The sequence below is a fragment of the Dermacentor silvarum genome, chromosome 1 (assembly GCF_013339745.2).
Source record: "Dermacentor silvarum isolate Dsil-2018 chromosome 1, BIME_Dsil_1.4, whole genome shotgun sequence".
Classification (NCBI taxonomy): Eukaryota; Metazoa; Arthropoda; class Arachnida; order Ixodida; family Ixodidae; genus Dermacentor; species Dermacentor silvarum.
Window position 1 is genome coordinate 272,269,608 of NC_051154.1, and position 14,761 is coordinate 272,284,368.

The following is a 14,761-nucleotide window of genomic DNA, read 5'->3' on the forward strand; positions in this document are numbered from 1 at the left end:
TAAAACATCGTTAAAAATACGAGGTATGTGGTAGACGTGACAGCTCATGTAACGCTACCTTTTTTTTGTCCTCTTATTTTTTGAACGCTGTTTAACATTCACTAGATTAGCCTGCATTTTTTTCGTTTACATTGAAGTAACCGAATTCCCAGCAATAGAACAATACGAGTGCTAGCTTGCCTGCTTGCTTGCCTTCAAAAGTGGCTCGTACCCACTATGGGGGATTGGCCAAGAATCGGGTGATTGAAGGAAAACAATTATCGGAGACTAATAAGGATCACTTTTAAAATTTTAGAATGACGAAAGGAATTTATTTATCTAAAATTTAAGAATTTAGCAAGGAAATCGTCCTGATTCAATTATGTACCCCCAACAGCTGCACCAACATCCCTACGACAATGTCCGAGAGAAGAGGCACCAAAAGATAGAATATTGGGTATGGTAATATTTAATCCAGCACTGTTAACTTTTTCTTCTAAAGCATGTTTTCTTAATGAGGAAAAACGGCGGCATGACAGGCAGAAGTGTTCTATTGTTTCGTCTTCACCACAGTATGAGCACAAGGAGGAGGGCGCCAGACCAGATCAATGTAGATAAAAGTTTAATGTAGGAATGCGACATCAGAATTTGGTAAAGAGGACTTCAAGTTTTCTATTATGGCAGAATTTTCTGTTCCAAGGAAATAGGAGGTGTCGTTCCAGGAGTCTTGCATGACTGCCCGTCTCCTGAACCTAGCCGCGGTTATGTAAGCTGATACAGGAAGGATCGGAAGGATTGGACCACTAAGGGCAGCTCCTCGTTTGTCTTTTTTTCTTCTTCCTCTGATTGCCATGTGAGAGGTAGTGTACAATCCGTGAAACCATCTCTTCGCCAGACCTATTCGGCAAGTGCATTTGACTCTCCCATGAACATGTCAACACCAAAACTTTAGCGTAGGTGCCGTGGCTGCACGTGTTTGACGTTTTGTCGTTGTGCGTTGCTGATGGTGATTTATTACATACGTGCGGACAACCGGGAAGAATTTGCCATTTACGTCAGAACATCAAAACTGGCGAATTAGAAGGAAAAGAAGAGAGCGCTTTCGTTGCTTTATTTCAAAATCGCGCCTACATTACTGTACGAGTCAAATGAGAAATATAAGTACAAGCGGAATACCAAGTGTCTTATTTTCTTAATATTGTAATATTACATGCCTCAGTTTTTTTAAATTAAGCGCTATGATAACAGTGTTATTTTATTATCATTATTATTATTATTATTCTTATCAATATTATTCTTATTATTATTCGATATGAAAACATACATACTATGCACAGATAGAAAAATAGGGAAGGAGAAGGCTGGCAAATGCCACCAAGAGAGGCACAACGCATGCCTACTCTTCAGGAAGGAGGCGATAGAAAAGGAACGTAGTGGCACGAGCGCGTTCGCGCGGTTTCGCCGAGGGCCGCCAACGAGCCAGCTGTGGAAGACGACGCTCGAGCCATTGCTGCTGCTGATGATAGTTTCTGCGTACAGGTGACAGACTGATGAATCGGCTAGCCAAATAAAGCTTTGGTGTAACATATGCGCTGAACTAAATTTTGCACCATCTAGGAGCGGTGCAATTCACTTTCACTTAGTGTCACATGCAGAATCACAATAAACATACAAAGTGATTGACCTCAGTAGTATTTTGTTTCCTTTGCGGCCTACCAAGCATTCCTTCTCGGTAAGAGCGGCATTTTGGCTATTCCAAAAGTACAGCTTACCAATCCACATGAACGTAATATTTCTCTGTATTCTTGCTTTAAGGCATAACATTTCTGATTCGCCGAAAGCTTTGCTACATAAACCTACAATTGGTTTCGTCGACGCCATCGGTACCGAAGAGCAAACATACAAGCAAGGCATTTCGTTTCACACACAGAAATATAGTCTCCCTGTTATGATAGCCAATGAAAATGACTTCTTTTTCTTTGTTTCTTTTTTTTGAAGACTTGAACAATCAGTTTCAATAAAGCGCATTCACTTAATTTTCTTTTGACAGGTTTGACAGGTTCACTCTTGTATTGTCTCGGACGAAGAAGGCAAATCATCCGTGGCCAGCGACCACGCCATGTCATTAAGCTGCATGCACCGGAAAACGTAGCTCGAAAAGGCACCGGGACCCGCCGTGGTGGCTAAGCGGCTATGGTGTTGCTCTACTAAGCACAAAGGCGCGGGATCATATCGCGGACGCGGCGGCCGCATTTCGATGGGGGCGAAATGCAAAAACGCCTTTGTCGCGTGCATTGGAGGCACGTTCCATATTTCCAGGTGGTCAAAACTGATCCAGAGTCCCCCACTACGGTTTGTCTCATAAGACCCTATCTTGGTTCGCACGCCATATGCTTTGGGTGCCAGGGGAAGCCAACAACTCCGCACGCCTCGCTGCCTTAGCGCGCGTTTGATCACGTGACCTCCAACATTCGGCATGAAAGTATGAGTGCCCAATGGGTGCGTGTGCTAGTAATTATAATCACCACTATTTTAGAAAAGGACAATTCGGGATTTAGACCAGTGGGATTTACTGGCCTGTAAAGAACGAGAAAGCGAAACCAGCAATTCGGAACATTGCCCAACGCAATGTTTTTTGCGCCCCAAATCCGAAATGAAAATATGAGGTATAGCAGGAAGTTTTTGGTTTGAATGGTGGTTTTATGAGTAGCTGACTTTGAATGAAAATATGGGGTGTAGCAGGAAATTTTTGGTTTGAATGGTGGTTTTAACAGTAGCCGACTTTGAATTTCACAAGCCTTACTCGGACATCTTGGAGCGGTTTATATTCCAAAGCCCCCGTGTGGGGGAAAACACATTTACTCGAATTCTGAAAGCTATAATATCTTCAGGGTGAATGTTAGAGATCCCTTTGATATTTAGGTAAGTGGGGATGAGACCACTCCCATGTGTCTAGATGCCCAACCACCACTTTTCACACGTGGCACAACAGCCTCATCAAGGCTTGTACTTGAAGGTGATGGCGTTGACATAAACTGTGCACGATTCCGTCGATGATGAAGTCGACGCCGGGCCTTATCAGAGGGTGCTCTATGAGAAGAAATGGTGAGACACAAAACTTTACAGCTATACCATTACTGCTAATTGTGGTACAAGAATTTTACAACATAGAATGACTGTGTAATATAATGCCTTCCTACTCTGCAATAAAACGTACATCCTATTTTCAGTAATTTAAGAGTGTATAATTGGGAATTTGTACCAGTGCCACCCCATTGACACTTTTCGTGGCGATATCGTGGGTGCTGCCATGTTTGATTACGTGGAGACGCGTCCATTGCTTGCCTCAACTGCCTGCGTGGCCTCTGTGTTTACAATGGATGCGTGTGGCGCCGGTGCAGCTTAGCAAACCTCTTTTTCGGTACATATCCTAGACGGTGACTGGGTGGAGTCAAGGTCAATTCCAGACTGTGTGCACCGCAGAAACAGGATTCGCGTCATTCAGCAGGGCGAAGTCACGATTGGAGACAAATAAAGCAAGTCGGCCTCCCGCTGCATTGACCCTTGAGCTTCCCCAAATGGTGTGGTGGTGTTGCGGACTCCTGTGATAATCGGCGGACCAGGATATGCTAGTATGTCTTCTAGTCTTCTGATGTCAGACTTAACGGAGATAGGTACCCACTTGTGTAAAGTCGTGCTTTCTAGTTTTAACAGTCAAGCAGACATACTGATTGTCGTCATAAGATTGCATAGGCTCTATGAGAACAAATGGTTCGAGACAAAAGTTTACAGCTAAACTGTTACTGCCAATTGTGCTAGAACAACTTTACTGCATGGAATGCCTGTGTAATTTCAAGCTTTTCAACTCGGGAAATAAAACATATGTCCTATTCTCAGTAATCTAAGAGTGTTAAAGGGGAACTTGTACCAGAGCCACTCTATACAACTCTGCTACAAAGGCTGAATACGTGGTATGTCCGTTCTGATCATAAACATCATTTATTACTAACAAACATCATGTATACGTTGTCCTATGCAGGGTGTCCCAATTATAGGTAGGTACGCATCCACTTGTGTAAAGGTGAGCTTTCTATTTTAACAGTCAAGCAGACATACTGATTGTCGTCATAAGATTGCATAGCCTGGACGACGTAAGTAAACTCACGGCGAATAAAGGCGACCACCTTGCCACTTTCACTTTTACTGGGGAACATATTTGACTCGTACCCAGATAGTGTGATTGACTGGCATGGCATGGCAAGAACTTTATTTTGGTCCAGAGAAACTAGGGCCCGAGGGCAAAAGCCTCCAGGCTCAGTCGGTGGCTCCGCCCACGTAGGCACCGGTAGGCCAAAGGCTTTCCCGATGTCGTGAGCTCTCCGGACGGCCAGGAGTTGATCTTGGAGGACTGTCATAATTTTTCTTCGCAGATAACGATGATTGGAAACAGTTAACATGCACAAATTGGCAAAAACCAAACGTTTGAGACGTTGGACCTCTGGGGTTCCACCTAATAATCGATGTTTCTCTGACCTTACGAAATGACTGCTAACCGCTGTATAGGAATAATTCGGTGGTCTCCTGTTGGCACATCATCAAGTGATGTAGGCTTCGATGAAGGAATCCAGCCTGCAGCCTCCTTGGAAGGCTGGGTGCTCGGGAGCGCCGGCCAGTCTCCCACTAGGGAATGCTTTTCCGCTTGAAGCCTCCTTGCGCTCTCGGGTCTGCTTGTACTTGAAGGTGATGGCGTTGACAGAAGCTGTGCACGATTCCGTCGATGATGAAGTCGATGCCGGGTCGTATCAGAGGGTGCTCTATGAGAAGAAATGGTGAGACACAAAACTTTACAGCTATACCATTACTGCTAATTGTGGTACAAGAATTTTACAACATAGAATGACTGTGTAATATAATGCCTTTCTACTCTGCAATAAAACGTACGTCTTATTTTCAGTAATGTAAGAGTGTAATTGGGAATTTCTACCAGTGCCACTTCATTGACACTTTTCGTGGCGATGTCGTGGGCGCTGTGACTATGGTGGGTTTTCTAAGGTGAATACTGCCCCCCACAAATGAGAATGGGGCTATCGTCGTTGGGCGTCACCCAAAAGAACATGTCTATCATAACGTTCCGGTGGAGAAACGCGCGTCGAAACCTGGCCGTCACACCGTGGAAGTTGGCGCTAGTGTTGTCGAGGCTTGTACCACCGTTGTTGAGTTCCTGGAGGGCAAGACGACGCTGACGTTTGGTTTCAACATCGCGCTCCCTCAACTCGGGGTCCACGGCTCTTCGCGGACGCTTCGCCTTGGCTTCGAAAGCCCTCATGCTGAACGCTTCGTCAGTTGCACATGAATGGCTTATACCCCCTTAAGGAATGGCTCATACCCCCGCAAATGCGGCTTCCCCATTACGACGACAGAAGAGAAGTGAAATTCTACTCTGGAATGATTAGCGGCAACGCAGCCAGCTGTGGAAGCAGACGACGAACGCGGGAGCAGTGGCACGAGCGCGTAACGAGCACGATCCGCAGCGCAAACTTCCCTCTCTCCTAGCTCTGGCTCTCCCAGCTCGGCGATGCGGCGCACGACGATGAGACCAATCTAGCGAGCCTTTTAACAGCTCCGCTGTAATGTCGTTTTTTATGCAACCAAGTGTTACAAGAAGGTTTCTCTGTGTTTTGTAGAAAAATGTTTTCGTGAATCGGCAGAGAGGCGTCTTACGCACTCTGTTAGGTATGCAATGGCCTAGTTGACCGGAGAAGCCAGAGCGGTAAACGAGACGTACAAAGAACATGCATATGAAGTCACTGCCCTTCTGTGTGGTCCTCCATTTTTGAGTTTATGAGGCGAGATAGTCTCTTTAGGCCTGTAAGTGCTGGTGGGCTTGGTTTAGATCATCTTTTTAGAGCGAGGCTGTTAATGGCTCAGTCTTCAATGGTCGGGTCCGGATGTGGAAAAAAAAGATCTCATTGGCCGTATGCTGTATGTGCGAGTAAGCTTCCACGGGGAGCGAACGCACGGCGGAGAGCAAACGCGACTTCTTTCGCGCGAAAAGCCATGGGGACACGGGAGGGAGGAGAGGCGACATTTAGCTGCGGCACCAAATACGTATCTTGTGCCGGACGCAAGGGGAACTGGTGACTCAATCTCCCACGCGAAATGAGGACAGCAGGAAGTCAGCGCGGGAGGGAGGGGTTGCGGCTTCTGCTTTGCGAGCGACTTGTACTTTGCGCGGCGCAGGGTGGTCGCGCGCACCGTATCTTCAAAGCGATCTGCAACACGGCTCCTACCTTTGTATGCGTTGTGCTTTCGCCGCTCAGTTTCTGTCGAAGCGATAGACTGCATGAACCTTCGCTCGCTGCTGCTCGCTCGCTTACTCACGCCAGCGTTTTGACAGCGGTTGTGTGCGGTCACACAAAGAACGCGCAGAACTCTTGTCGATGGCGGCGGCGTTTTGCCTGCGTTTGCACCGAACGTGCGCGACGTTGTTGACGTGTTTATGAATAACGTACTAGCCTTTACCGTACATCATATGGCGATGTAGCGTAGCGACCATTAGGCCATGGTTCCTGTGGTCACTAAATAAGTGAAAACCACCGGATCATATATATTTCTCATTCTTTAATAGTTCAAATATCCAATTACACCATCACATCTTAATCGTCATAATTGGAAACACAATTCCAAGTACAGCTTCGCTGGTCTTCCTTCTCCACCCCATTGGAAGGGCTGAAAGTTTTGTTCGACAGATAATTTGTTGCTTCTACTGTTTCCGTGTAAGTTCACATCCAATAATTCAATCATTCATGCATGTTAATAAGCAAATGCTCTACCCAGCATAGTGGTGTCATCACACGATTCTCAACGTCCCTGTTTGTGGTTGGTTTTTCCAGTAAATACCTTTGCACAGTATCTCAGCCACTCTGCTGATGCTACGGCGGTGGAGAAACTGATCCTGTAGAGCGTGATCACGCCAGAAGCTGCCGTGATTGGCTAATGCACGCTCAATATCTGTCTACTGGACAGACATAGCGTTCGTGCATCCTTGGCGTTCTAGCACGTCGCCTTCCCAGTTGGAGAGGCGGTCATAAGTTCAGTTTTCTTCTTTTACATGTGATGAAAATGATTGAACGCGTCTGCCTCATTTTCATTAGTCTTCTTCTTCTAAGGCTCGGCTTCTTCCAATTTTTACTGAATGACGCTGACGTAGTCTTGTTTTTCTTTAAGGATAGCTTAAGGCCTCGTAATGGGTGTACACGAAATAATAATTTGGGAAAAGCCGAACCAATGCTGCAGAAAGAAGCTGAATGGTTGTTTTAGTAGACCAGTGGCAAAGTCCGGGCATGTAAGAGCAGGAAGAAACGCCGAGTATTTCTATTTCACGACACAGAGACGCAATTAACTTCAACAAACAAACGTGAATCAAACGACTTTTTCTTTTTAAAGAAGATTCTTCGCTCCCATCTTCGCATGTTCACTCTGACAAACAGTGCAGGAAACACTCTAAGGCTTAATATATTTCGCCAGAAATCACGTCACTTTTTCACATAACGGGCGAAACAAATTTTTTTAAACTTTTCCTTCGCGTATCGATGTATACTACTCGGAGACACGTTTCAAATCAGCGCCTCCGTGTACACTGTTGTACAGTGTACAACAGTGTACACTGTACAACAGTGTACATGGAGTGTACACAGTGTACACATTTTTGCGGTAGCATTGCTTGGAACTAGATCCGGGAGACAATGACGAAAAATGGGAGAGCCACCGAATCTTGGGCAGTGTACAGGATATACTCAAATGCACAAACTTTGCCACGCAGCCGGTGAGATCTTTCATCCCTCCTCATCTAGCTTGCTGCAAAGGCCTAGTCCGTGGTGTGGACATAAGCTTAACTCCACCAGAAATCCTAGAGATATTTTCTGCAGCAGCTGTAGTTTCCGTGTACCGCTGTACCAGACTTGTAGACAATAAGAGGATCCCTACAGAAACAGTCATAGCGACATTTTCAGAGACGGCTCGCCCATCAGAGATAAAGGCATGGCCATTAATCTACAGGGTTGAACCCTTAGCTCCACGACCACTACAATGTCTCAAGTGCTCGCGGTACGGACACAGCGCTAATGCCTGTCGTTCAAGTGCTCGATGCCGATTATGCGGAGAAGAACATGATGCCAACGATTGCACGTCTCAGGAGCAGTCATGCTGTTTATGCAATGCGAATCATGCTGCAGACTACTCCAACTGCCCTGCCAGATCCAAAGAAATCCAGGTGATTGAAATAATTGAGAGGCGACGGTGCTCTCGTCGAGAAGCTCTTGAAGAAATTCAGAGCAGGACCCAGTGTTAAGCCGGTGTAACAGCCGGTCAGTCATTCGGCATGGATCAGTCACTGCCCTAGGCAATTACAGCAGCAATAGAAAAAGCGATGGAAAAGGCATTAGAAAAAATTCTACTAAATCTCTCTGAATCTTTGGCTACAGTAAAATCAACGCAATTGGCTGGTATATCTCAGACACTAACAAACAGTGTACAAAATACGGCCGCCTTACTTGCAACATCACCTAAATATCAGTCACCTCTTCCTCCTAACAGTGTGGATTCAGTACCTCCTTCGACTTCCGCTCAGGTTGATCATGAATGCCATTCCGATTCAGACTCTCTAGGCAATCGTGATGTAGATATGGACACTCGAGTTCTTAAACGCACAAGATCGCCTAACAACAAAATGCCTCGTTCTCCTAACTCCAAAACAAAAAAGTGTGTGAAAGAATCACTTACGAGGACTGACTTTCTAAAAGACAGTATCTTGGACCAAGCAGTTGCGGCTGCTTGTCTACCGTCAACATAGGGTGGCTAAGGATACTGCAGTGGAACTGCCGATCTATACTTGCACTGCACATCTGCAGGGGTAGTATACGCATACGTCGACCAGATAGATACAGGCTGCCCTGCGTTGAATCATGTCGGGCCGTTGACTTGGTTTCCGTGAACCGAAAGTCTGCCAGAGGCCTTGTGGAATAGCTCCTCTGCAGTAAAACAAGAAAAAAAAAAGTCGCAGGACGACGAGTGCGTAACGCGAATGTTAAAGCGTTAGGCTGTTTTCACTCCCGATCTTCTTTCTTCTTGGTATCAACGTTTTCTTTTTTTTACCTCTCTGCTTGGCAGCGCGGTTGGTTGAACCCCGGGAAGCGGCGGAAGCCGCGGTGCCGGGCGCCAACGCGAAGCGGCGGTAGTTGGGGTGTTGTGGAGCGCAGTGTAGCAACACCCCAAATAAAAAAAATACGGCTCCAGTCAGGTAGACTGCTTCCTCCCTGATAGTGAGATTATATTTGGATCATCAAAACAGTGATGCGTTTGTTTAGGAATGACATCGATCCCGCCACAGTCGTGCCTAGTCACCACCAGCCCAGCGTGTTCCCCGTTTCAACGGCGGCGGCTACATGGTACGCGCGAGCGGCGCAGGGCGGCGCCATCGGTCGAGCACTGGGCTTGGCCGCAAATAGAAATACGCGTCCGGGTAGCCAGAAGCTTCCAGCTGGAGTAAAACGAACGCGCGGCGGAAGTGCGTCATGGGGTGGGCGGAGCAACCCGAGAAAAACGAAGGCGCTCTGGCTGGCTCTGGCAGCCCGCGGGTAGCCAGAAGTGGAAAATCGAAGAAGCCCCGTCTCATGCGCGCTGCTGTAAGCTCCCGGCGCCAACCTGTCGCGTCGGTAGACGGGGAGACGGGGTCAGCGTCCGAAGGAAGAGTAGGTGCCGTTGGTACACGCACGCACTCACACACACAGCTCGCGTGGCTTCCAACACTCATATCTCGCCGACTCGTCGGCGCCTCCCTAAAGCAGAGGAGCCTTACGCCTCACGGCCCTTTGCGGCTGATTTTGAATGTCTGCGCTTTGCGCTCGCGCTTTTGGTTGCCACACAAGTTAAGCGTAACGTGAGCAATGGTGGAAGTGCATGTACATGCTGAGCAGTTTCTGTGAACATTTTTTTTTAAAACCTGCATTGGGATTCCGGCTGAATAAACTGAGCGCATCATCGCACATCCTGTCATTGTATTTTTCGTCATTTCTATTTTTTGACTCATACCAAGGCTATTGCTACTAATAACTTAATGTATTCTGCTAGTGTTTTAGTGTTTTACATGTATAAATTACTTCACTGTGCTTCTTTTGTAATATATGTATGCCCTCCCTGCAACGATCTCGAGATCGACAGTAGTGCCTTACGATGGAGGCGAAATGCAAAAACGCATGTGTGTTTGCGTTGTAGTGCCCGTTAAAGAACCCCAGGTGGTCAAAATTAATTCAGCGCCCTCCACTACGGCGTGCCTCATAATCAGAACTGGTTTTGGGCGCGTAAAACCCCAGAAACAGGGTTTAAACAGAATTTCTATCTGGGGGGGGGGGGGTGTTGCCTGAACGCGGCGGCGGGGAGTGGATAGTTCTTTTTTGAGCGAAAGGCCGGGGGGGGGGGGAGGTTCAAAGGGCTAGCGCTCTTTTTACCACTGTTTTGTCTAACGCTTTTTTCAACAAAAGGCTTAGCGCTTTTTTCAACAAATGGTGACGGAAAAGCTGCTAATTAGCAGAAGTACACTAATTAAGCTTTTAAGCAAGCATATTAAACCACCTCTTACAGGGAAATTCGTCCTTGTTGGTGCATGTAGAGCTGATGTTGTTGTGCAAACAATACTACAACGAAGGTGGAGACAGGCAGGGATGAACGAGCGCTGTATGGAACGCCGAAATGTGTGGCTAGTTTTTCAGGATTATAAATTCAGTACTATATTTAAACACCCATGGCATTCTATCACCACGTTTGAAAATTGCAAGAACATAAGGGACATCATTTAGAGTTTTCATTTGATTGCACGAAGTTTATTCTTTTTTTTCTATGCACAACAAAATAAAGCAAGTTCTTAATCTACAAGTCCTATTGAAAGAAAAAAAGTGCAGACATTTTCAAAACTAAGTACAATATCACTTTGCACGAGAAAAAAAATACAAAGCACAATAGGCACGAAGAAGCCATATACTTTAAACAATACAATAAAATATAGCAACTAAGAACAACAAAAAAATGACGAGAAATCCCACGCCCTTGATGTTATGCGACGCAGTCTTAAGGAAAGTTAACGAAACGACAACGAGAGCACCAAGACGTAGGCGGCTGTTTGATGACGTATACATTACACGCATGTCATGACCTATCGTTTATGTTCATTTATACACTCTTGTCATACTATGCCAATTTTGGTACATAGCAAGTTAACGAAACGACCATGAGAGCAGCAAGACATAGGTGGATAGATAGATAGATAGATAGATAGATAGATAGATAGATAGATAGATAGACACTCTCAAAGTGGTATGTGATCGCCAAGAAATGATTCGCGTTAAAAAAGTATATATGCGCATCATGTCTGCTACAATCCGGTACATACAATATCCAAAGAAACTACTACCCCAACCGTGGCTGCCACATTCACAAAAGAATAATTAAAAAAGCTATGACTACATAAACCACAGAATTGCACCGCGTCACCCCGCACATAAATACAATACACGACTTGGTTCCTTGGTTCACAGCATATAGGTTTGGTGCATAATATATGTATAGCACAACCCACTACGGGGGATTGGCCATGAATCGGGCGACACTGGGTAGAAAAGGGAAGAATACTTAAATAGGATTTTCTTATTTAAGAATGAGATATGAAATGAATTCAATTTTTCATGGCATATTATCTTAAAATTTGAAGTTTATACTTTTATTTTCATGTAGGCTAGGTCCACAAACTGCAAATATTCATCTTTTTCTTCATCTGTTGCGTTCCTAATATTCAGGATACTTGAAGCTTTGATAGAAATTTTCATCAGCACGTCGACATGGGCCGGCGTCATGTAACATCTATCTAATGTTAAGAGCCTGTTCGTGATAAAAAAAAGCATCTTTCAACAGCAGCAATTCCTACGGGAAGAGCAGTATCTTCATTGCAGCTGACAACAAAGTAGGGAACATTCTTTTTCTCTCGACCTCGCGCGCAAGCATGAGCAGTGCTTGCTGTGAAGCCAGCTCTCCAGGATACCGTCAGTAAATTCTACTCATTCCCCAGTCTAGTCATTCGGAGCCGATAACGAGAGCAATGTGCCATATTTTAAATTTTACGACTAAGCACAGGGGTCATACTGTACGTATTGTGCATACGAGTACGTTGACTTGAAAATGGAAAAACAGAAAGACTAAACGTAAATCTCGCATCTCATTCACGCGTAAGCGTTTACCGCGACCTGAAGGATTCTCCGCTCCCTGCAGGTCGCAGTGTAGCACTGTCGTCTGCGCGCTGAACATCAAAATTGGGCCTCAAAATTAAGGTCACGCAGTGTCCACCTCGGCAAAGAGTAAATATTTATTAAAGCGATTACCACAGTGCATGGGTTCCGCGTAATTTTTTTCCAGGATGAGAGCCTGAATTTTTTTTTTGGGGGGGGGGGGAGGGGGTGTCCAGATCCTCCGGGGGAGGGGAGTGTTAGGGGGGGGGGGTGTATAAATCCCTGCCCAGAAAGAAAGAGATCGGCAGTATTCGTAAAAAAAAAAACAAAAAAAAAACAAAGGCTACGCGACTTCCGTTCGCCTGCTTGAGCGCCTTTAACCCGCGCCCTTTTCGCTTCAGGAAAGGAAACATTTTCCACCCTTTCCCCGCCTAAGAACAAGAAGGATTCTGGGGAAGAGCCATTCGCACAATAAATGCCGAGAACATGAGAAAACTATAAACTACAGCAATGTAGTACGCGCAAGTTTGGCAGGGCTGTAGAAAGCGACCTGGCATCAAAACACTTCCGACAGACAGCACAACGCAAAAAAATACGCGAATGCGATGTTGCGTCACAACAGCTTCGCAGTCTCCATCGAAGATATAAATCAATGTGTTCGAGTCCTTGGCGCCATGACGCCGCTTTCTTACACCTCGCGCGGCGGAGACCACCGTTTCAGTCGCTAAACTGGTGGTGAACAGATCAAGCAGCGCTGTTCCGGGCTTCTAGCGAGTGTTTCCTAGACGCCAGAGGTGTTTGTCTGTCATCGCGCCTCTCGCATTGGAACTGCAATTCTCTGTGTTCTGACAGGTTCGAAATCTCGCCGCATCTGCTATTGAATCTGCTTTCGAAATGGTGCACTCCAAGACTTCCAAAGGTGGAATTTGGGGGTGCCTCGGAATGCGGTCTCTATGAAGGGTATACAAGTTTCTTTATTTTGATACGCGACTCCGCCCCAGTCCCCTTTAAAAATGCAGCCGATTTCGCCCAAGCAGCTTCTGTCATCGGCTGGGCTGCCAGAGGTAGAATATCCGTCGCTTCGATGACGCTGTCCGCGCCCCTAGGCGATAATGTGACCTGGCCGCAGCGTCCCAGATAGCGTGTCCTCGGGGTGGGAAAATAGCCACGGGGAATTGGAATGTGAGAGGCCTGGTTACACGCGAACACCTCTCCCTTCTAGTATTAACTCAGGGAGAGCCGTGCGTGGTCTGTTCATCATTTGAACGACAGAGGCTGTTGTCTCCGGGGCTTTGAGTTGGGGAAAACGTCATAATAGCGCCCGGAGATCCTGGTCACCAATGTATGAACATGTCATGTAGAACCCTCCTGTACGAGTGTGTGTGTGTCTGCATGTGTGCGTGAATATATGCACATACAAAGTAGTGCAAAACTTTTTGGATGTGTCGTGAGTTCAACCGTAGTAATACGACACCTCCCCCCCCCTCCTCCCCCACGCCACCTTGCCTCGCACGCGAGAGAAGAAGCGCGCTTCCGCCCCGCCTTTTTCCCTCGCGCGCACGAGATTGAGCAGCAAGCGTTGGTTGACCCTCGCAAGCTTTCACTCGCACATACAGCGTACCGCTGGCACGCGGTGACGATGCTACCGTATTTGGACTTTATACGGAACCTCACTGCGACGTCCACGACCACGGCAGAAGCCCGCTTCGAGTGTCTATACAATAGTTATCGCAATACAATGTAACCGCTCACTTCACTATACATTATCTCACTCATGCCTGAAACTTGGATTATTACGACCTTATTGAGTGGTTTCTATCTTGGTGTGCACATTCTGCTGGCACGATAAGTCATCAGCGCGAGTGAGCTTGTACACACAAAGTGCTTCCATTTTTCCGCAAGCAAGATGAACCAATATTACCGCTGCTTATCGTTCAAGCATTCACCACGTTCCCACTCACTTCCACTCACTCATGTTCACTTAATAATATGTTCACTCATGTTCACGTAATATTATCATTTCGGGGATCGACAATAGGTTATAATAGCCACAAAGACGTTTGTTGCGCAGTGTTTGATTTTTTACTTGAAGCAAAACGATTACCCTGCTAATTATTGCAGCTTTGTTCTCCCTATAATATAATCATTCATATCAATGAAATTCGTTTCTCCAAAATTCTTATCAAAATTGCATTTATTCTCTCCTTGATTGTAACCGCTTTTAAAATTCAACCTTCGGTTAGTCTTACTGCTCGCTCGCATACTAGTCTAGCGATGCCAATGTTTTTTTCGACTGCTCGCTCGCACCGGCAAATGTTCACTCTGTCAAACACCGCGTGAAACACTTTAAGGATTACTGCACACAATATTTCGCCAGCTATCGCGTCACTGCTACGCGTTGCAGGTAAAAGCTTAATTTTTAAAACGTTTCTTTTGCGTACCAATCTATGCTTGTGTCAGACACGTTTCGAATCAGCACATAGTTTTTACGTCAGCACTCCTTCGAACTA